This window comes from Jaculus jaculus, chromosome 11, assembly GCF_020740685.1.
Source record: "Jaculus jaculus isolate mJacJac1 chromosome 11, mJacJac1.mat.Y.cur, whole genome shotgun sequence".
Lineage (NCBI taxonomy): Eukaryota > Metazoa > Chordata > Mammalia > Rodentia > Dipodidae > Jaculus > Jaculus jaculus.
This window is the reverse complement of record NC_059112.1, coordinates 56599238-56618299: the sequence shown is the minus strand read 5'-3', so window position 1 is coordinate 56618299 and position 19062 is coordinate 56599238. Positions and strand designations below refer to the sequence as shown.

At 44.8% G+C, this 19062-nt stretch overlaps 1 protein-coding gene across 1 annotated transcript in view; it reads left to right on the top strand.

Annotated features, from left to right (window-relative positions):
- The first annotated feature begins 17206 nt into the window (after positions 1 to 17206).
- The window catches only part of Fam53a (family with sequence similarity 53 member A), a 73094-nt gene continuing 71238 nt past the window's right edge, over positions 17207 to 19062 (top strand). Inside the window, exon 1 of the mRNA XM_004656039.2 lies at positions 17207 to 17443. The gene's annotated coding sequence lies outside the window, so the exon portion shown is untranslated. The remainder of the gene's footprint in view (positions 17444 to 19062) is intronic.

Below are 19062 nucleotides of genomic sequence, written 5' to 3'. Positions count from 1 at the left end.
TAGAGAAAACCAGTCAATGAGTAAGGATTAAGCTTGTCCTAGGGTTGGACAATTAGTCCCCCTCAAGCATATATTGTGTCCCCTTTTCCATTGTCAGAGAATATTCTGGGGTTGTCTGTGTTACTGGGGCACATTCTGCATGGAGAATTTTGCCTGAGGATGTGAACTGTGAAGGCTGTGGTGCATGGTTGGGCTAAATGGGAGCCTGTAAAGTTGCCTGTCCAGAATAGGATAATGAATATTAACAATATAGGCTGCTTGGGGGATATGATGAAATTACAATTAAAGTTTAGAAAGGGTAGAGATGATTTACCCAGCCCAAAGCCCTTTAACAGCCCAGGGTGGCCAATAAAGAAGTCATTCAAAAGCCGGGTGTGGTGGCGCACACCTTTAATCCCAGCTCTCGGGAGGCAGAGGTAGGAGGATCGCCGTGAGTTCGAGGCCACCCTGAGACTCCATAGTGAATTCCAGGTCAGCCTGGGCTAGAGTGAGACCCTACCTCAAAACACACACACACACACACACACACACACACACACACACACACACACACACACAATAAAATAAAATAAAATAAAGTCATATAGCTCATGGAGGATGACCTTGGGTTCCAGAGAGAAAGAGGAAGAGAGGGAAGGGGATAGAGAATAGGCAAGCCACTGCAATTGAGCTCCAGACACATGTACCACTTTGTGTGTCTGGCTTTACATGGGTACTGGGGAATGGAACCTAGACTTTGGAAGCAAGTGTCTTTAACCATTGAGCCATCTCTTAAGCTCCTCAATATCACTCTTTTGACAGAACTGATGAAAGTGATGGGGTCTTTCCATGCTGTATTAGACCTTGCTAATGCTTTCCTTTTTTTTTTTTTTTTGAGGTAGGGTCTCACTCTGGTCCAGGCTGACCTGGAATTAACTCTGTCATCTCAGGGTGGCCTTGAACTCATGGCGATCCTCCTACCTCTGCCTCCCGAGTGCTGGGATTAAAGGCGTGCGCCACCACGCCCGGCTTAATGCTTTCCTTTTTAAAAAATAATTTTATTTATTTATTTGAAAGCAGAGAGAGAAAGTATGGGTACACCAGGGTCTCTAGCCACTGTAAATGAACTCCAGATGCATGCACCACTTTATGCATCTGGAATATGTGGATATGTGGGTACTGGGGAACTGAACCCAGGTGATTAGGCTTTGCAGGCAAGCACCTTAATTGCTGAGCTATCTCTCCAGCTCTAACAAGTTTTCTTTTCTTTTTATTTTACAGAGGGAGAAAGAGAGAATTGGCTTGCCAGGCCCTCATCCACTGCAATTGAACTCTAGACACTTGCACCACCTAGTGGGCATGTGTGACCTTGTGCTTTCCTCACCTTTGTGTGTTTGGCTTACGTGGGATCTAGAGAGATCAAACATGGGTCCTCAGGCTTCACAGACGAGTGCCTTAACTGCTAAGGCAGCTCTCTACCCCCCCCCTTTTTTTCTTAGAGAGAGAAAAAGAGGCAGATAGAATGGGCATGCTAGGGCCAGCCATTGCAAATTATCTCTAGACACATGTGCTACTTTGTGCATCTGGCTTACTTGGGACCTGGGGAATCAAACCTGAGTCCTTGCTTTGCAGACAAGTGCCTTAACCACTAAGCAATCTCTCCAGCCCCCTAACAAGTTTTCTTAAAAGATACTGTGGTGGGCTGAGGAGATGGTTTAGCAGTTAAGACACCTATAAAGCTAGGGACCCAGGTGTGATTCCCCAGAACCCATGTAACGCTAGATGCACAAAGCGGCACGTACATTTGGAGTTTATAGTGGTTGGAGGCCCTGGCATGCCCATTCTTTCTCTCTCTCAAATAAATAAATAAATAATATATATTTTAAAAAATATACTGTGGTATTTTGAATGGATGTTACCAATTCAGGAGTTTTATTCAAGCTTGTAACTAGGTGTCACTGTGGACAGATCCCAGGGTCCATCCCTAAGGCAGGTCTGAATTCTAACTTAAGATATGCAAAGTGCCTTAGTTGTCTGGGTTCCTGAAGTGTGCTTGCTTGTGGTGTTGGGGTTTTTCTCTCTGCTTGCATCTGTGAAAGCAGGCCAGCTTCTGCTTTAGCAAGTCACAGACCAGAAATGAACAAAAGACCACTCGAATAAATATTTTAAAAGAGAGTTTAAGCCGGGCGTGGTGGCGCACGCCTTTAATCCCAGCACTCAGGAGGCAGAGGTAGGAGGATCGCCGTGAGTTCAAGGCCACCCTGAGACTACAGAGTTAATTCCAGGTCAGCCTGGACTGGAGTGAGACCCTACCTCGAAAAACCAAAAAAAAAAAAAAAAAAAAAAAGAGTTTATTAAGCCGGCCAGTGTTTGTTCCCTCACATCAAGGAGGAGAGCAGCTCCATCCTACTTTTTTTTTTTTTTAACAACTTCCATGATTATAAATAATATCCCATGGTAATGTCCTCCCTCCCACCACTTTCCCCTTTGAAATTCCATTCCATTATATCCCCTCCCCATCTCAATCAGTCTATCTTTTATTTTGATGTCATGATCTTTTCCTTCTATTATGATGGTCTTATGTAGGTAGTGTCAGGCACTGTGAGGTCATGGATATCCAGGCCATTTTGTATCTGGGGGGAGCACATTGTAAGGACTCCTACCCTTGCTCTAACATTCTTTCTACCACTTCTTCCACAATGGACCCTGAGCCTTGGAAGGTATGATAGAGATATTGCAGTGCTGAGCACTCCTGTTACTTCTTTCCAGTGCCATGTTGCCTTCTGAGTCATCCCAAGGTCACTGTCATCTGAAATGAGAAGGTTCTCTACCAAAAGTGAGAGTAGCATTAATATATTGGTACAAACATTAAGAGAAGTGCTTATTGGGTAGCTTGATAAGCATAGTATATACATTTATCCAGACAGCAGCAAGCATTACACCCCTAGGGCTCAGGAATACCCTTTATAAGTTTCCAGTATCTGGGATGTATTCCCTCCCATGGAGTGGGCCTCCAGTCCAATTAGAGGGCTGTTGTTTCCACCATGACAGATGTGCCACTATTGCACCCATTGGCTCATTTGGTCTGGCTGGCAAAATTTAAGACTTGCAGTGTCCACTGTTGAATATCTTCACTGGTGATTTCTCTCTCTCCCATTGAACTGCATGCAGAATGGCTTCTTCCAGTTTTCTGTCAGCTGGTCTACTTGGAGGAGGTTATCAGCTCAGTTCCAGCAGGATTTCTCAGTGGCCTTGCAGCCCAAGTATGTGGAGTCTTCAGCAATAGGGTTTTACCATCTATTCCTGGTGGGAAACCAAGGGCCTTAGCAATGGCCTGAAATGTTTTGGGGCATCAGGGACCTCCCTGGCCAACAACTCACTGGAAGGTATGCCATCCCTGGCACTGAAAAATTTCTATCAACAATCTATGGCTCCTGAGTGTTCCATTGTCTAAAAAAGTAGGATTACATATGATTTATTTACATCCTATTAGGTTTTTATTAGCCCTCTCCACCTTTCCTTTACTTAGTCTCTTCCCCTGACCTCACCTGGGCCTTTTCACTCCCATTAATCATTCTTCTACTTACATATATACAATATCATCCTATTACGTACCCACCTCCCTTCCTTTCTCTTCCCTTTATATCTCTTTTCTAGCTTATTGGCCTTTGCTACTGAGTTTTCTTCCTACTCACACAGAAGTCCAGTCATCTGTAGCTAGGATCCACATATGAACATGTGACATTTGGCTTTCAGGGCCTGGGTTACCTCACTTAGTATAATCCTTTCCAGATCCATCCATTCGCCTGCAAATTTCATAACTTGATATTTCTTTACTGCTGAGTAGAACTCCATTCTATAAATGTGCCATATCTTCATTATCCATTCATCAGTTGAGAGACATCTGAGCAAGTATCTCTGAGGTAATGAGATGAGTCCTTAGGATACATATCTAGGTGTGCTATAGCTGGGTCATATGGTAGATCTATTTTTAGCTGTCTTAGAAACCTCCACACTGATTTCCACAATGGCTGGACCAGATTGCATTCCCACCAACAGTGTAGAAGGTTTCCTTTATCCCCATCCTTGCCAGCATTTATGGTCATTTGTTTTCCTGATGGTAGCCAGTCTGACGGGAGTGAGATGGAATCTCAATGTAGTTTTAATCTGCATTTCCTGATGACTCAGGATGTAGAACATTTTTTTACATGCTTATATGCCATCTTTATTTCTTATTTTGAGAACTCAGTTTAATTCCATAGTCCATTTTTAATTGGCTTGTTTGATTTCTTAAAAAATTTTTTTTAGTTGTTATTTTATTTATTTTAGAGTGACAGACAGAGAGAAAGAGACAGAGAGAGAGAATGGGCACGCCAGGGCCTCCAGCCACTGCAAACGAACTCCAGACGCGTGTGCCCCCTTGTGCATCTGGCTAACGTGGGTCCTGGGGAATTGAGCCTCGAACCAGGGTCCTTAGGCTTCACAGGCAAGCGCTTAACCACTAAGCCATCTCTCCAGCCCTTGTTTGATTTCTTAATATTTAATTTTTAAGTTCTTTGTATATCCTAGATATTAATCCTCTACTAGATGTATAGCTGGCAAAGATGTTTTCCCATTCTGTAGGTTGAATCTTTGCTTTATTCAGTGTCTTTTGCTGTACAAAATCATTGTAATTTCATGAGGTCCCAGCAGTTAATCTGTGGTTTTATTGCCTGAGCAATTGGGGTTATATTCAGAAAGTCTTTACCAAGACCAATATGTTGAAGGGTTTCCCCTACTTTATCCTCTAGCAGTTTCAGAGTTTCAGGTCTGATATTAAGGTCTTTAATCCATTTGGACTTAATTCTGGTGCATGGAGAGAGAAGAATCTATTTTCATCATCCTATAGATACATATCCAGTTTTCCTAGCACCATTTGCTGAAGAGGCTGTCTTTTCTCCAATGAGTATTTTTGGCATTTTTATCAAATATCAGGTGCCTGTAGCTACCTGGACTTACATAAGGGTCCTCTATTCTGTTCCACTGACCTATATGTCTGATTTTGTGCCAGTATCATGCTGTTTTTTGTTACTATGGCTCTGAGGTATAAGTTAAAAGCAGGTGTGGTGATACCACTAGCCATATTTTTGCTACTCAGTATTGTTTTAGATATTCGAGATTTTTTGTGATTCCAAATGAATTTTTGGATTGTTTTTCCTATTTATGTGAAGAATGCCATTGGAATTTTCATGGGGATTGCATTAAATGTGTAGATTGCTTTTGGTAAGATTGCCATTTTCACAATATTGGTTTTCCGATCCAAGAACAAAGAATGTTTTTCCATTTCCTAGTGTATTGTGCAATTTCTCACTTGAGTCTTTTAAAGTGTTCATTGTAGAGATCCTTCACTTCTTTGGTTATGTTTATTCCAACGTACTTTTTTTATGTAAATGTGAATGGGAGTGATTCTCTGATTTCATCCTCTGTTTGTTGTTAGCATATAGGAAGGCTACTGATTTCTGTGTATTTATTTTGTATCCTGCTACATGGCTTATAGGTGTTTATCAGCTCTAACAGTTTGCTGGTAAAGTCTGTAGGGTCCTTTATGTATAGAATCATGTCATCGGCAAATAATGATAACTTGATCTCTTCCTTTCCAATTTGTATCCCTTTTATGTGTGTCTGTTGTCTTATTGTTATGGCTAAGACTTCCAGTACTATATTAAATATAAGTGGGGACAGTGGACACCCCTGTCTTGTCCGTGATTTTAGTGGAAAAGCTTCCAGTTTTTCCCCATTTAGTAATAGGTTGGCTGTAGGTTTGTCATAAATAGCCTTCATTATATTGAGATATGCTTCTTCTAGTCCCAGTCTCTGTAGGACTTTTATCATGAAGGGATGTTGGATTTTGTCAAATGCTTACTCTGCATCTAATGAGATGATCATGTAATCTTTGTCCTTCAGTCCATTTATATAATTTTTTTAAATACTTTTTTTTTCAATTTATTTATTTGAGAGTGACAGACACAGAGAGAAAGACAAATAGAGGGAGAGAGAGCGAATGGGCGCGCCAGAGCTTCCAGCCTCTGCAAACGAACTCCTGACGCGTGTGCCCCCTTGTGCATCTGGCTAACGTGGGACCTGGGGAACCGAGCCTCGAATCGGGGTCCTTAGGCTTCACAGGCAAGCGCTTAACCGCTAAGCCATCTCTCCAGCCCCATTTATATAATTTTTTACATTTCTCAATTTGTGTATATTGAACCATCTCTGCATCTCTGGGATAAAGCCATCTTGGTTGGGTTGAATGATCTTTCTGATATATTCTTGTATTCTGTTTGCCAATATTTTGTTGAGAGTTTTTGCATCTATGTTTAATGAGGGAGATTGGTCTGTAATTTTCTTTTTTTGTTCTATCTTTGCCTGGTTTTGGTATCAGGATGATATTGGCTTTGTAGAAGGAGTCTGATAGGATTCTTTCTTTTTCTATTTTATGGAAAATCTTAAGAAGCAATGGTGTTAGTTCCTTCCTGAAGGTCTGGTACAATTCACCAGAGACTCCATCTGGGACTGGACTATTTTTAGTTTTTTTAGTTTAGATAGTTTTGATAACTGCTTGGGTATCCATACTTATCATAGGTCTATTTAAGTGAGTAATCTCATCTTGATTTAATTTAGGTAGGTCATATAAATCAAGGAAACCATGCATTTCTTTCAGATTTTAATACTTAGTGGAGTATATGTTTTTGTAGTTTGTCCCTATGATTTTTTGAATTTCTTTGGGTATCTGTTGTCATGCTACCTTTTTCATCTTTCTTTCTCTCTCTCTCTCTCTCTTTTTTTTTTTTTTTTTTTGGTTTTTCAAGGTAGGTTTTTGCTCTAGCCCAGGCTGACCTGGAATTCACTGGGTATTCTCAAGGTGGCCTCAAACTAATGGCAATCCTCCTACCTCTGCCTCTCGAGTGCTGAGATTTAAAGGCGTACACCAGCACGCCTTGCTTTCATCTCTAATTTTATTAATTTGTGTCTCTTCTCTCTTTCTTTTGGTCAGATTTGCTAAGGGTTTATCCATCTTGTTTATCTTTTTTTTTTTTTTTTCAAGGTAGGGTCTCACTCTGGTCCAGGCTGACCTGGAATTAACTCTGTAGTCTCAGGGTGGCCTTGAACTCGTGGCGATCCTCCTACCTCTGCCTCCCGAGTGCTGGGATTAAAGGCGTGTGCCACCACGCCCGGCTCCATCTTGTTTATCTTTTAAAAGAACCAACTCATTGTTTCATTGATTCTTTGGATTGTTCTTTTGGTTTCTATTTCATTAATTTCTGCCCTAATCTTTATTATTTCTTTCTGTCTACTGATTTTTGGTTTGCCTTGTTCTTCTTTTTCCAAAGCTTTAAGGGGAAGCATTAGGTTGTTTATCTGAGACCTTTCTAATTTCTTAATATAGGCACTTAAAGCTATAAATTTACCTCTTAGGACTGCCTTCATTGTGTCCCAAAGGTTTTGGTATGTTGTGTTCTCATTATCATTTAACTCTATGAATTTTTTCATTTCCTTCTTGATTTCTTCTTGACCCATTCATCATTTAGTAGTGTGTTGTTTAATTACCATGATTTTGCATATGCTGTATTTCTTGCTATTGATTTGTAGTTTGATACTATTGTGGTCAGATAGAATGCAAGGAATTATTTCAATTTTCCTGTATTTGTTAAGATTTGCTTTGTGTCCTAATATATGGTCTATTTTTGAGAATGTTCCATGTGCTGCTGAAAAGAATGTGTGTTCTGCAGCCTTTGGATGAAATGTCCTGTTAGGTCCATTCCTTCTATAACCTCATTTATTTCTGATGCCTCTGTTTATTTTTTGCCAAGATGATCTGTCAATTGATGAGAGTGGAGTGTTGAGGTTACCCACTACAACTGTATTTGGTGTTATCTGTGACCTTAGTTCTAATAGTGTTTGTTTGATGAAGTTCAGAGCCTCATGTTAGGTGCATATATGTTTAGGATTGTAATATCCTCCTGTTGGAGTGTGCCTTTAATCAATATAAAATGACCTTCCTTATCTACCCTAACTAATGTTGGACTGACGTCTACCTTGTCAGATATTAGAATAGCAACCCCTGCTTGTTTTCTATACCCATTTGCTTGGAACACCATTTTCCAACCTTTCACCCTAAGATAGTGTCCATCCTTTGTAGAAAGGTGAGTTTCTTGTAGGCAACAAATTGAAGGATCCTGCTGTTTATCCCAGTCTGCAAACCTATGTCTTTTGGTTGGGGCATTGAGGCCATTGATATTAAGAGATATTATTGAAAGGTGTGTGATTATTTTTGCCATTTTTTTTTGTAGTTCTTCTGGTTTTACCTTTGTTCTCTTGTATTAACTATTATTTGAATATGGTTTGTTTTTTCCAGGTTCCTTATATGTGTGCTTTTCTTTCTCTTCAGCATTGAGGATTCTTTCAAGTATTTTCTGTAGAGCTGGTTTTGTCTTCAAATATTCCTTTTTTTTTTTTTTTGGTTTTTCGAGGTAGGGTCTCACTCTGGTCCAGGCTGACCTGGAATTAACTCTGTAGTCTCAGGGTGGCCTTGAACTCATGGCGATCCTCCTACCTCTGCCTCCCGAGTGCTGGGATTAAAGGCGTGTGCCACCACGCCCGGCCAAATATTCCTTTAGCTTGCTTTTGTTATGGAATGTGCTTATTTCTCCATCTATTTTAATGGATAGCTTTGCAGGATAAAGTAACTTTGGTTGAAAGTTACTATCTTTCAGAATTTGGAATACATCATTCCAGGCCGTTCTGGCTTTTAAAGTTTGTGTTGAGTAATCTGCTGTGATCCTGATGGACTTGCCTTTGTAGGTAACTTGATTTTTCTGTCTAACTGCATTCAATATATTTTCCTTGGTTTGTATGTTTGGTAGTTTAATTATAATATGGTGAGGAGAGGTTCTTTCCAGGTTTTATCTTGTTGGTGTTCTAAAGGATTTCTGTATCTGCATTGGCACCTTTTTCCAAATTTGGGGAAAGTTTTCTTCTATGATTTTGTTGAAAATGCCTACTATGACTTTGGAGTGAAATTCTTCTCCTTCTACTATATCCTGAATTCTTGTTTGATCTTTTTAAGGTGTCCCAAATATCTTGAAATTCTCATTCATATTTTCCTATTAGTTTGTGTTTCTCTTTGTTGGACTGTATTAGAAGATCTGCCATGTGGTTTTCTAAGTTAGATATTCTGTCCTCTCCTTCATCCATTCTACTAGTGAGATTTTCTACAGGGTTTTTTATTACCTTGACTGTGTTCTTCATTGCTAGTAATTCTGACTGGTTTTTCTTTACCATTTCTATTTCCTTATTTATGTCTTGAATTGACTTCCTCATTTCATTAGTTTCCTGTGTCTTCTTTGATTTTTTTGATTTCCTCTTTCATTCCTTTTATGGAATGACATTGAGCATATTTATAATCATTCTTTTGAAATCTTTCTCAGGCATTTCCTCTAACTCATTTTCACTGGAGGTCATTTCTGATGCATTAATACTTTTTGGGTAGATTTATACTGTCTTGATTTTTGTGTTTCTTGTGTAATAATGTATATATTTTTGCATCTTGGATTAATTTAATGCTTGGATTTTCTAGTTAGCTGTAGTATTATTAGATGTATCTATCGATCTGATGTTATATATCTTTAGGGTAGGAGCTTAAGGTGCTAGGTGTGGCTCTTAAGTCTCTCAGAGGATCTACAAAAGTGACCCTAGGTGTTGGGTTTGCCTGCTATGAAAGTATTCAAGTAGGCTGAGTGGAACAAAATACAGGCAGATTCTAAAATTTAACTAAACAAGGTACACATTCAATGAAAAGCAGCACAGAGTATTTATGCAAGATTAGGTATAATGACATCCAGATCCTCTAACAAAGTCACAGTCCCCTCGGGTGTGTGTTGCCCCACACACTTAATCCTGTCAACAAGGAGGTTAAGATTTCTGGTCTGTTGAGGGTTCCAAGTCAGCTTGTGACTAAATGAGACCCTTCCCTAATGAACAACAGAAGTGGAAGCAAAGCCACTACAAATCAAGCATCAAATAACAAACCCAAAGTATAGCTTATTTAAGAATGGCAAATCCAACTATCAGGTTTAACATATAATTTATTCTGATATGGAAGGTACAATCAGAACTTCTGGTTCAGGCCTATACACCAGGCTTATTTGACAGGTACTGACTTGGTATAAACCCAGTTACCTTTTGGGATGATTTTGATCTCAGTTATGCTGTGCTCTTCCTTGGGTCCCTCTGATGCACTAGGGGTTCAAGTAGGCTGGCTGGGTTGCAGGATCACTGCTCAGGTCGCTGGTGCTGGGTGCTGTGGGCTCCCTTCCCTAGGTCTCTGGTACTTGCTGGCCCTTGCACTGGTGCTGGCAGTGGGGAAGGGGAGGATGTGGATGGTGGATCTGTTCTACCACTTTCCACATGATCCTCTACCTCGTGATCTACTCTTCCGTTGTTTGCTGTGGATCTCCCTTCACAGTTCTTGAGTTTGTGAGGAGAAGCTCCAGTGTGAGTAGAGAATCCCCTCACCTGGCTTTTCCTGAAGCTCAAGCTGAGCCTTGCAGCTGTGGCCCCACGGACCTGGTGCCGCCGCTTCTTCGCTTCTGCTTGCCTATGTGTGCTTTGGATCTCTCCTACTTTTCTGCTGCCATTGGTAATTTCTTATAGACATCACTTTTTAGTAGAAGAGTGTAATTTGCTGGTTTCTTTTTTCTTTTTTGGCTTTTTCTCCTCTAGGCTGCTTTGGCATGGTACCTATGCTTCCATCTTAACCAGAAGTCCCCCATCCTACTTAAAAAATATTTTACTTATTTATTTATGAGAGAGAAAGAGATATAGAGAGGATTGGCATGCCAGGACCTCTAGCTACTGCATACAAACTCTAGACACATGTGCCCCCTTGTGCATCTGACTTATGTGGGTCTTGGGGATTCAAACCCGGATCCTTAGGCGTCCCAGGCAAATGCTGTAACCACTAAGCCATTTCCCCAGTCCCCCCCCATCCTACTTTTACAGTGAGTTTTAAACGGCAAAAACCATATTCCTTTACAATGACCTACCCCTTACTCTTCAGTTATCCCTCCACCCCAATTTTGTATGGAGTATCAGGCCACCTTGACCTCGGGGCAAGACTAACCTCAGATATCTTTACTGGACTCATGCCCTCAGGTTTGTAGCTACTGTTCTGTGCTAGTCTTTACTTTCTTATGGCTCCTTGAGAATGTCAAGATGGCTGAGTGGCCTAACATGGCTTCCTTTAGGTCTGTTCATTAGAAGTTGTTTCACTGTCATTATGGAACTTCCCCTGCTTCAATAAATCCCTTCCTCTCATAATTGTTCCTGACCTGAAAGTCATCCCAGTGACAAGAGGCTGTCTACTACAGATACCAAAGAGGAGCTGGGCATGGTGGCACATACCTTTAATCCCAGCACTCAGAGGTAGAGATAGGAGGATCACCATGAGGCTACTGTGAGACTACATAGTGAATTCCAAAAGAGGATTTTTAGAGAAGATTGAGAGATTGATTACTGGAGCTAGAAGAAACTTAGAAGGAGGAGCCTCCCCAGATTTGCAGGGGTATATCCCCCACAATACCTGCTTTTTGTGATTCTGATCCTTAAAACATCTGACCAAAAGCAGCTGATGGGAGGAAAGGATTTATTTTGGCTTCTAGTCTCAAGGGACTTCATGGATGGCAGGGAAAAGAAGGTAGAGGAGAAGTTGGACATCACCTCCTTGATACAGTAGGTGGAAAACAGTAGGAGGAGAGTGAACTGAGGTCTGGTAAGGGAGAGCTGGCCACACCAAAATCGCACCAAAGTCCATCCCCATCAAAGCACCTCCTCCAGCAAGCCTCTACCTTCAAATTACCACCAGTTGAGACCATTCAAAACCCGAGTTTATGGAGGACTTCTGATTCAAACCACACAGGATGTCTGCAACCTGACCAACTCACCCAGAGGTCTGGTATGGGCAGTGTAAGGTTCAGGAGTGACCAAGACCACAGAGACCACTCTGAGGCAAAGATGGAAGTTTTTATTCAGGAAAAACATGAGCTTCCAGGATTGACTCTCAAGAATGGAGCAGTCAATTTGGGATTACAGATAGTGGGCTATATAGAGCTCTTCAGCTGGGGGAAGGTGAGGAAGGGGAAAGTAAAGAAAAGGTTTCTTTAGGGGAGATCTAAGATAGCCAGGGTGTGACACCAGAACAGTAACCTTGTGTCCTGAGAGACAAGGGGGCAGGAAACTGGGGCATTGTTAGGCAAGGAAGGGATGATGGCTGGGTGGTTCCTTGAGGAATGTGGATGACCCTCTTCCTTGTGTTTCTGTTGCCTTCCTGATGTCCTCGGTGATTCCATTTTGTCCTGACCTAACAGGCAAAGGTGCTACCCTGCAGCCTGAGCCCTTTCATCAGACTACCGTCCTTATCCTCTAAGCACTGTGGCTTCTAGACCCTGGCTTGGAAGGGGATATAGGGCCTTGTCCCAGGAAAACAAACAGAGCTCTAAGGGACCAGGCATGGCAGGTGCTGGGGTGTATGAAGGTAGGATAGATAAGCCAGGTATGCCATAGTTGGCTCTTCTGGCCTTACTGCTTCTCTGAAGTTGTGCCAGCTGACCTCTGTTCTGGAGTGGTCAGCCTGGTCCTGGTGACTCAAGGATCTGCCACAGCAGCTGTTTACCATTGATGAGGTGTGTGCATGCCAGCCAGCACTGCCTTTTCCCTCAGCAGGGCCTCAGTCCCATGCAGAATGGTTGTGTCAACTCAGTTTCTCCGTGTTCAGTACAGGTAACATTCTTGGAGAAACTTAGAGGCAGACCTTTAAAAGACAGTGGTGGGCTGCAGAGATGGCTCAGTGGTTAAAGGTGCTTGTTTGCAAAGCCTGATGGCCTGGGTTTGACTCCCCAGTACTTACATAAAGCTGATGCAACAAGTGACACTTGCATCTGAAGTTTGTTTGCAGTGGTATGAGGCTTTCTCTCTGCTTGTAGAAAAATAAAAGATTTGGCTGGAGAGATGGCTCAGCAATTAAAGGTACTTATTTACAAAGCCTGACAGTCTGGGTTTGATTTCCTAGTACCCATGTAAAGCCAGATACACAGGGTGGCACATGCATCTGGAGTTTGTTTCAGTGGTAAGAGGCCTGGTGCACCCATTCTTTATCACTGTCAAATAAATACAATTACAAAACAAAAAGGTAGGTGTGCTGGGCATGGTGGTACATGCCTTTAATCCCAGCACTTGGGAGGCAGAGGTAGGAGATTCACTGTAAATTTGAGGGCAGCCTGAGACTACATAGAGAATTTCAAGTCAGCTTGGGCTAGAGGGAGATTCTACTTTGAAAAACCAAAACCAATCAGAAAGATTGTGAGAGCCACAAGTTGGGACATTTTGCACAGAGACATTGCCTCTCTCCCATAACTGACTGCTGCCCCCATAATGCATGACCCACAATCCCCATGGATTGACCTGCATCCCCGATGAGGAAGGCCATTTCAGAAAAGGGGTAGGGAGGAAGGAAAGGATGGTACCAACATGTGATGCTTATATACAAAATACATCCTTATCTAATAAAAAATATTTTTAAGAAAGAAAAAACAAAACAACCAAACAAAAAAAGATGGGCATGGTGGTGCATGCCTTAATCTCAGCACTGGGGAGGCAGAGGTAGGAGGATTGCTGTGAGATAAGAGACCAGCCTGGAACTAGAGTGAGTTCCACGTTAACCTGGGCTAGAGTGAGACCCTTACCTTGAAAACAACTCAGAAAAACAAACAACCCTCCCCCAAACCAAAACACATACACACACACACACACACACACACACACACACACACACACGACTGGTTATAATGGGGATCGAGGCCACTTGGTGGAGCCACAGCTTCTTCATCAGGGCATAAAATCTAGCATCTTCCTTTCTGGCTGGTCACTCGTGGGGCTTGATGGATGGCACTTGTGGTGCTGGCACCTGTCCCAGCAGACTCAACAGGAACGTACCTCTAATTAGAGTCACATGAGACCTGGCAACTACTGCTGGTTTGCAAGGCACTCCCAATAGTCTAACCTGTAGAAAGGTTTGAATAGATTTTATGTGAATTTATCAAATTAAATGAGCATTAAGAACATCTTTTGTAACTCCCAAGTACGGGCCAAGAGGCCTGGTGTGTGTAACTCAGTCAGTCACAGGGCTTGGGCAACAACATAGGCTGACTATGGTGAATTGAGAATGCTGCATTGGTTAGATCATCTGGGCAGAGCTCCTCCTGGGCATAGTTGCCTGCCAGATGTCTTAGTCCTCCTCATTTAGACCCTGCCTGCTCTGGCCCAGGTCACAAACCACCTGTCCTCAGGAAAACTGGAGGGGATTAAAAGCCTGCGGTATGGGGATGGTCCAGCAGCAGGTGAGGGCTCTTTCTAGTCTCTCCTGGCACCAGATGGCTCAACTTCTTAGCTTACATAGGGCTGGCTTTACTTGATGCTAAACCTGTGGAGGCCTGGCTTGATATCTGGTGTCCTCAACATCCAGCCCCAGTTCTCATATGCACCCCTTTTTTGGACCCTTCCCACATACATTCCAGACTACATTTTCTATCTACAGTAGCCACACCCTATCCTGAAGCCTTTTCCCATATCTGAATTTTTAAAAATTTATTTGAGAGAGGGAGAGAATGACTGGGCGCACATAGGGCTTCCAGCCACTGCAAATGAACTTCAGACATATGTAACCACCTTGTCCATCTGGCTTACCTGGGTACTGGGGAATTGAACTAGGTCCTTAGGCTTCGCAGGCAAGTGCCTTGACCACTGAGCCATCTCTTCAGGCAACCTCCCAACCCCATTTCTTTCTTTTTTTTAATTTTTTTTTTTTTTTCGAGATAGGGTCTCACTGTGGCCCAGGCTGACCTGGAATTAACTATGTAGTCTCAGGGTGGCCTTGAACTCACGGCGATCCTCCTACCTCTGCATCCCAAATGCTGGGATTAAAGGCGTACGCCACCATGCTTGGCTTAAATTTTTTTTAAATTTATTTTTATTTATTTGAGAGCGACAGAGAGAAAGAGGCAGATAGAGAGAATGGGCGCGCCAGTGCCTCCAACCACTGCATATGAACTCCAGATGTGTGCGCCCCCTTGTGCATCTGGCTAATGTGGGTCTTGGAGAATCGAGCCTCCAACCGGGGTCGTTAGGCTTCACAGGTAAGCGCTTAACCTCTAAGCCATTTCTCCAGACCCCTTTTCTTTTTTTTGCTGAGACAATTTTTTTTTCCCCAAGGTAGGGTCTCACGCTAGCTCAGGCTGACCTGGAATTCACAGCAATTCTCCTACCTCTGCCTCCCAAGTGCTGGGATTAAAGGTGTGTACCACCATGCCTGGGTGTTTTGTTTTTATAGAAAGAGTCTCCCTTTAATCCCAGTACTTGGGATTTCGAGACCACCCTGAAACTAGAGCTAGAGTGAAACCCTACCTTGAAATCCTGGCCCTTCCAAAAAGAAGAAAAAAGCTGGGCGTGGTGGCTGGCACACGCCTTTAATCCCAGTACTCAGGACGCAGAGGTAGGAGGATTGCTGCAAGTTCAAGGCCATCCTGAGATACACATAGTGAATTCCAGGTCAGCCTGGGCTAGAGCACAACCCTGGGCCCTTTGGCTTTGCAGGCAAGCGCCTTAAGCGCCCCCGCCTTTTTAAAAATTTTCTGTTTTTTTGGTGCTAGGATGGAACTGAGCCTCCTAGCACCTTGAGAAGTGCTCCGCCCTTAAGTGGTTTATCACCACTTATCTTCCTTCCCAGCACTGCCTACCTAGCGTGTCTGTCCCGGGACCCATAGGCCTCTTTTAAATTCCTTCATCTCACGGGACCCGGTACGTGTGGGGGTTTTTGGTAGGATACCTAATGCTCCTGCAGTCGTTGTGGCCCCTGCCAAGGCGGGGACCATCTCCCCACTCCCAGGCACCGTTTGAATAGCCAGTCTTTGGCTTAGCAAGTCCCATAAGTCTGGCTGGAATCTGCAGACAGTGGAGGGTGGACGCACCCGTCAGTTCGTGTGTGCGAACCTGCTCTGCCCCGGCATTCCACGGCTGGAGGTCAGCCGGGGACGCCAACCTCCGGGGTGGGAGGCTGAGAGGCAGGCCGCGAGTCCAGGCGAGGACAAGCCCGCTCAGGTGTGGGCAGTGTCTCCGCGAGGTAGAGGTAGGCAGCACAGTTCTAGAGACCTAAGAAGTCGGCCACGCAGGGCCAGCGACCCTCACGCTGTCTATGCCCGCTCCGGAGCCCACGCGGATCTAGTTTGCATTAGCCAGTCCCTCATGTTGCACCCGAGAGGGCGAGCGACTTGTCCAAGAACAAACGCGGGGAAGAAGCTTCAGGATACAGGATCCACGCGGGCCCGCAGGCCGCGCCACCCGCCCTCCTCCCAGAGTCCGATCCACTGTCCCAGGTGAGCCGCCGACCGCTCTCCCAGCACAGCCCCCGGCGCAGGCCGGCGGGCGCACGCGCACCGGTGCCACAGCCCGGACACGCTTCTGCCGGGGAGGACGAGGTCCTGAAGCCCCGCCTCTCCTCCGGGCCTCGTGTCGGCGTCGCCCCGCCCACAGGCGTCGTCCCGCCCCGCGGCGCGGCTGAGGGACGGTGGCTCGCGGCGGCGGCGGCGGCGGCGGCGGCGGCGGCGGCGGCGGCGGCGTGCGGGTGGACGGCTGACGGCTCGCGGCGGCGGCTGCGCGGCGGCCAATGAGGGTGGCCGGAGGGGGCGGGGCGTCGGTCGCGGTTTTGTTCCGCCGCGGCTGAGGCGCGTCGTCCTCATGCGAGAAGGGCAGCCTGTGAGGCCGGTGCTCCGCCCCGCCCGGCCCCGGCCCCGGCCCCAGCCCCGGCCCGCCGTCCGGCCGCAGGTACCGAGCACGGCTCCCGCCCGACAAGAGTGGAGTGCACTCCCGGTCGCCCGCACGCCGCCGCGGGGCCGCGCGTGAACTTGGGCCGCTCGGACGCTACGTCCCCGCGCTGTCAGCCCGGGCGTCTCTCCGCACGTCCGCCCCACGGGTGCATTGCTGAGGTGCAGGGCTCGAGCCGCGTGGACCACTTCCTCGGGCCGGCCGTCGCCCACGTACCCCGCGACCCCTGCGCCCCCTGCACGCCCCAGGGTTCCAGCACCCCCAAATCCCCACGGGACCCAGGATCCCTCTGGCTGGGCCAGGGTCCTGCGCTCCCAGGTTCAGCGCACCCTGCATGCTGGGCACTGTGGCCTGTCCCGCCGTGCTGCCACTTGTTGAGTCAACTTTGCGTGTCGCCTTGGGGACTTCTCGCCATACTGAGCCTGTGGGCCACAGCCCTTTCTGGGACTCAGAGTTTGTTATTTTGTACCCAGAGAGAAGCAGGAAGTTTGACGAGATAGAACGGTCTGGTCCGTTAAGGGAGTCCCAAGTGTGGACCTTCCCCAAAGACCTGTGGAAGGTGATATAGAAATGGATTCTGAAATCACTTTTCTGTGTAGACTGGAGGGGTGTAAGTCACTTTGAGACTTCCTGTGAGGGTAGGATGCATATTAGATGTATTAGATGTACAAGGTATTTCACCGTTCTGACTGGCTGTTGCCTTATGTGTAGCATGGATTTTATTTTCCCCTAATCTTAAGTACAGATCTGAAGTGTAATCAATCTGTATTAAGTTGACTCTCGAATTTTTGTATTTTAAAGTATTTTATCATTGGCTATCTCTTAGATGTGAGCCTAAGTTTTCATAAGTTTACATTATTTTGTGTGTGTGTGTGTGTGTGTGTGTGTGTGTGTGTGTGTGTTATGGAGGCTTGAACCCTAGGCTTGGCACATGCTAAGAGAGTACTTCACCACTCACTGGAGCCACACCCCAGCCCCTGAATTTTTTTTTTTTTTTTTTTTTTTTGGTGTTTAGAGGTACGGTGGCACTCTAGCTCAGGCTGACCTGGAATTCACTCTGTAGTCTCAAGATGGCCTCGAACTCACAGCGATCCTCCTACCTCTACCTCCCAAGTGCGAGTGCTGGGATTAAAGGTGTGCACCATGCCCAGTCCCTGAATCGTTTTTTGAAGACTCAGACTTGACACATCATTTCATTTATAATGATCTCAACTCAGAACTTTTGGCGATGGATAAGTTACTTTAAGAATGTACTTCAGTTTCACATTAAGAAATTTAGCTGGTGCTTACTGACGCTGCTGCTTCAAACACCTAAACTTGTCACCTGTCACTTGTGACCCTGATGGAAGGGAGTCTTTGGCCAGAAGTGTGACTGACATGGTTTTGTTTTTGAAATTTGGGATAGTACTCCAAAATGGAAACAGAAATGTTTAGACTTTATTTAGGTGGTAATTCAGACAATTCTTCCCCAGCACCACTGTCACTCCTGAATCCCAGTAGTGGTCCTGGTCACTACTATGGCTTGATAAAATGATTCCTTTCATTGTTCCTGGAACTTAGAGCTTGGTACTTAAGGGTTGGCAAACGTGTATCTCAGGCTGGAGCCATGGTAACAGTTATTGGAGTTTTTGGTTGGATCTTCACTTTTTCTTGACTTAGGTTAAGTTTGACAACCACAGGAAGGATAGGTGGTTTGTGTGTGTGTGTGCGCGTGCGTTGTGAGTGAATGCATGTATGCATGTTTGTATGCCTGTGGGCACTCATGTGCAGGTGCATGCATTTATGTGTGTATATGTTTAGAAACTAGAGATTAGTGTTGGGTGTCTTCCTTTATCATTTTCCTCTTTGTTTTCAGACAGTGACTCTCACTGAACCCACTGATTCAGCTAGACAGCAAGTCATGGGCATCCTCCTATCTCTGCCTTCGCTGGGCTGGAATCACTAGCGTGCATTGCCATTCCTGGCATATTGCATGGATGCTGGGGATCTGAACTTAGATCCTTGGCTTGTGCTGCAAGTGCTTTACTATAGAGCCATCTCCCCATTTTTTTTTTTTTAAATCTTTTCAACATAGGGTCTCACTCTAGCCCAGGTTGACTTGGAATTCCCTGTGTAGTCTCAGGGTGGCCTTGAACTCAGTGAGATCCTCTTACCTCTGCCTCCTGACTGCTGCAATTA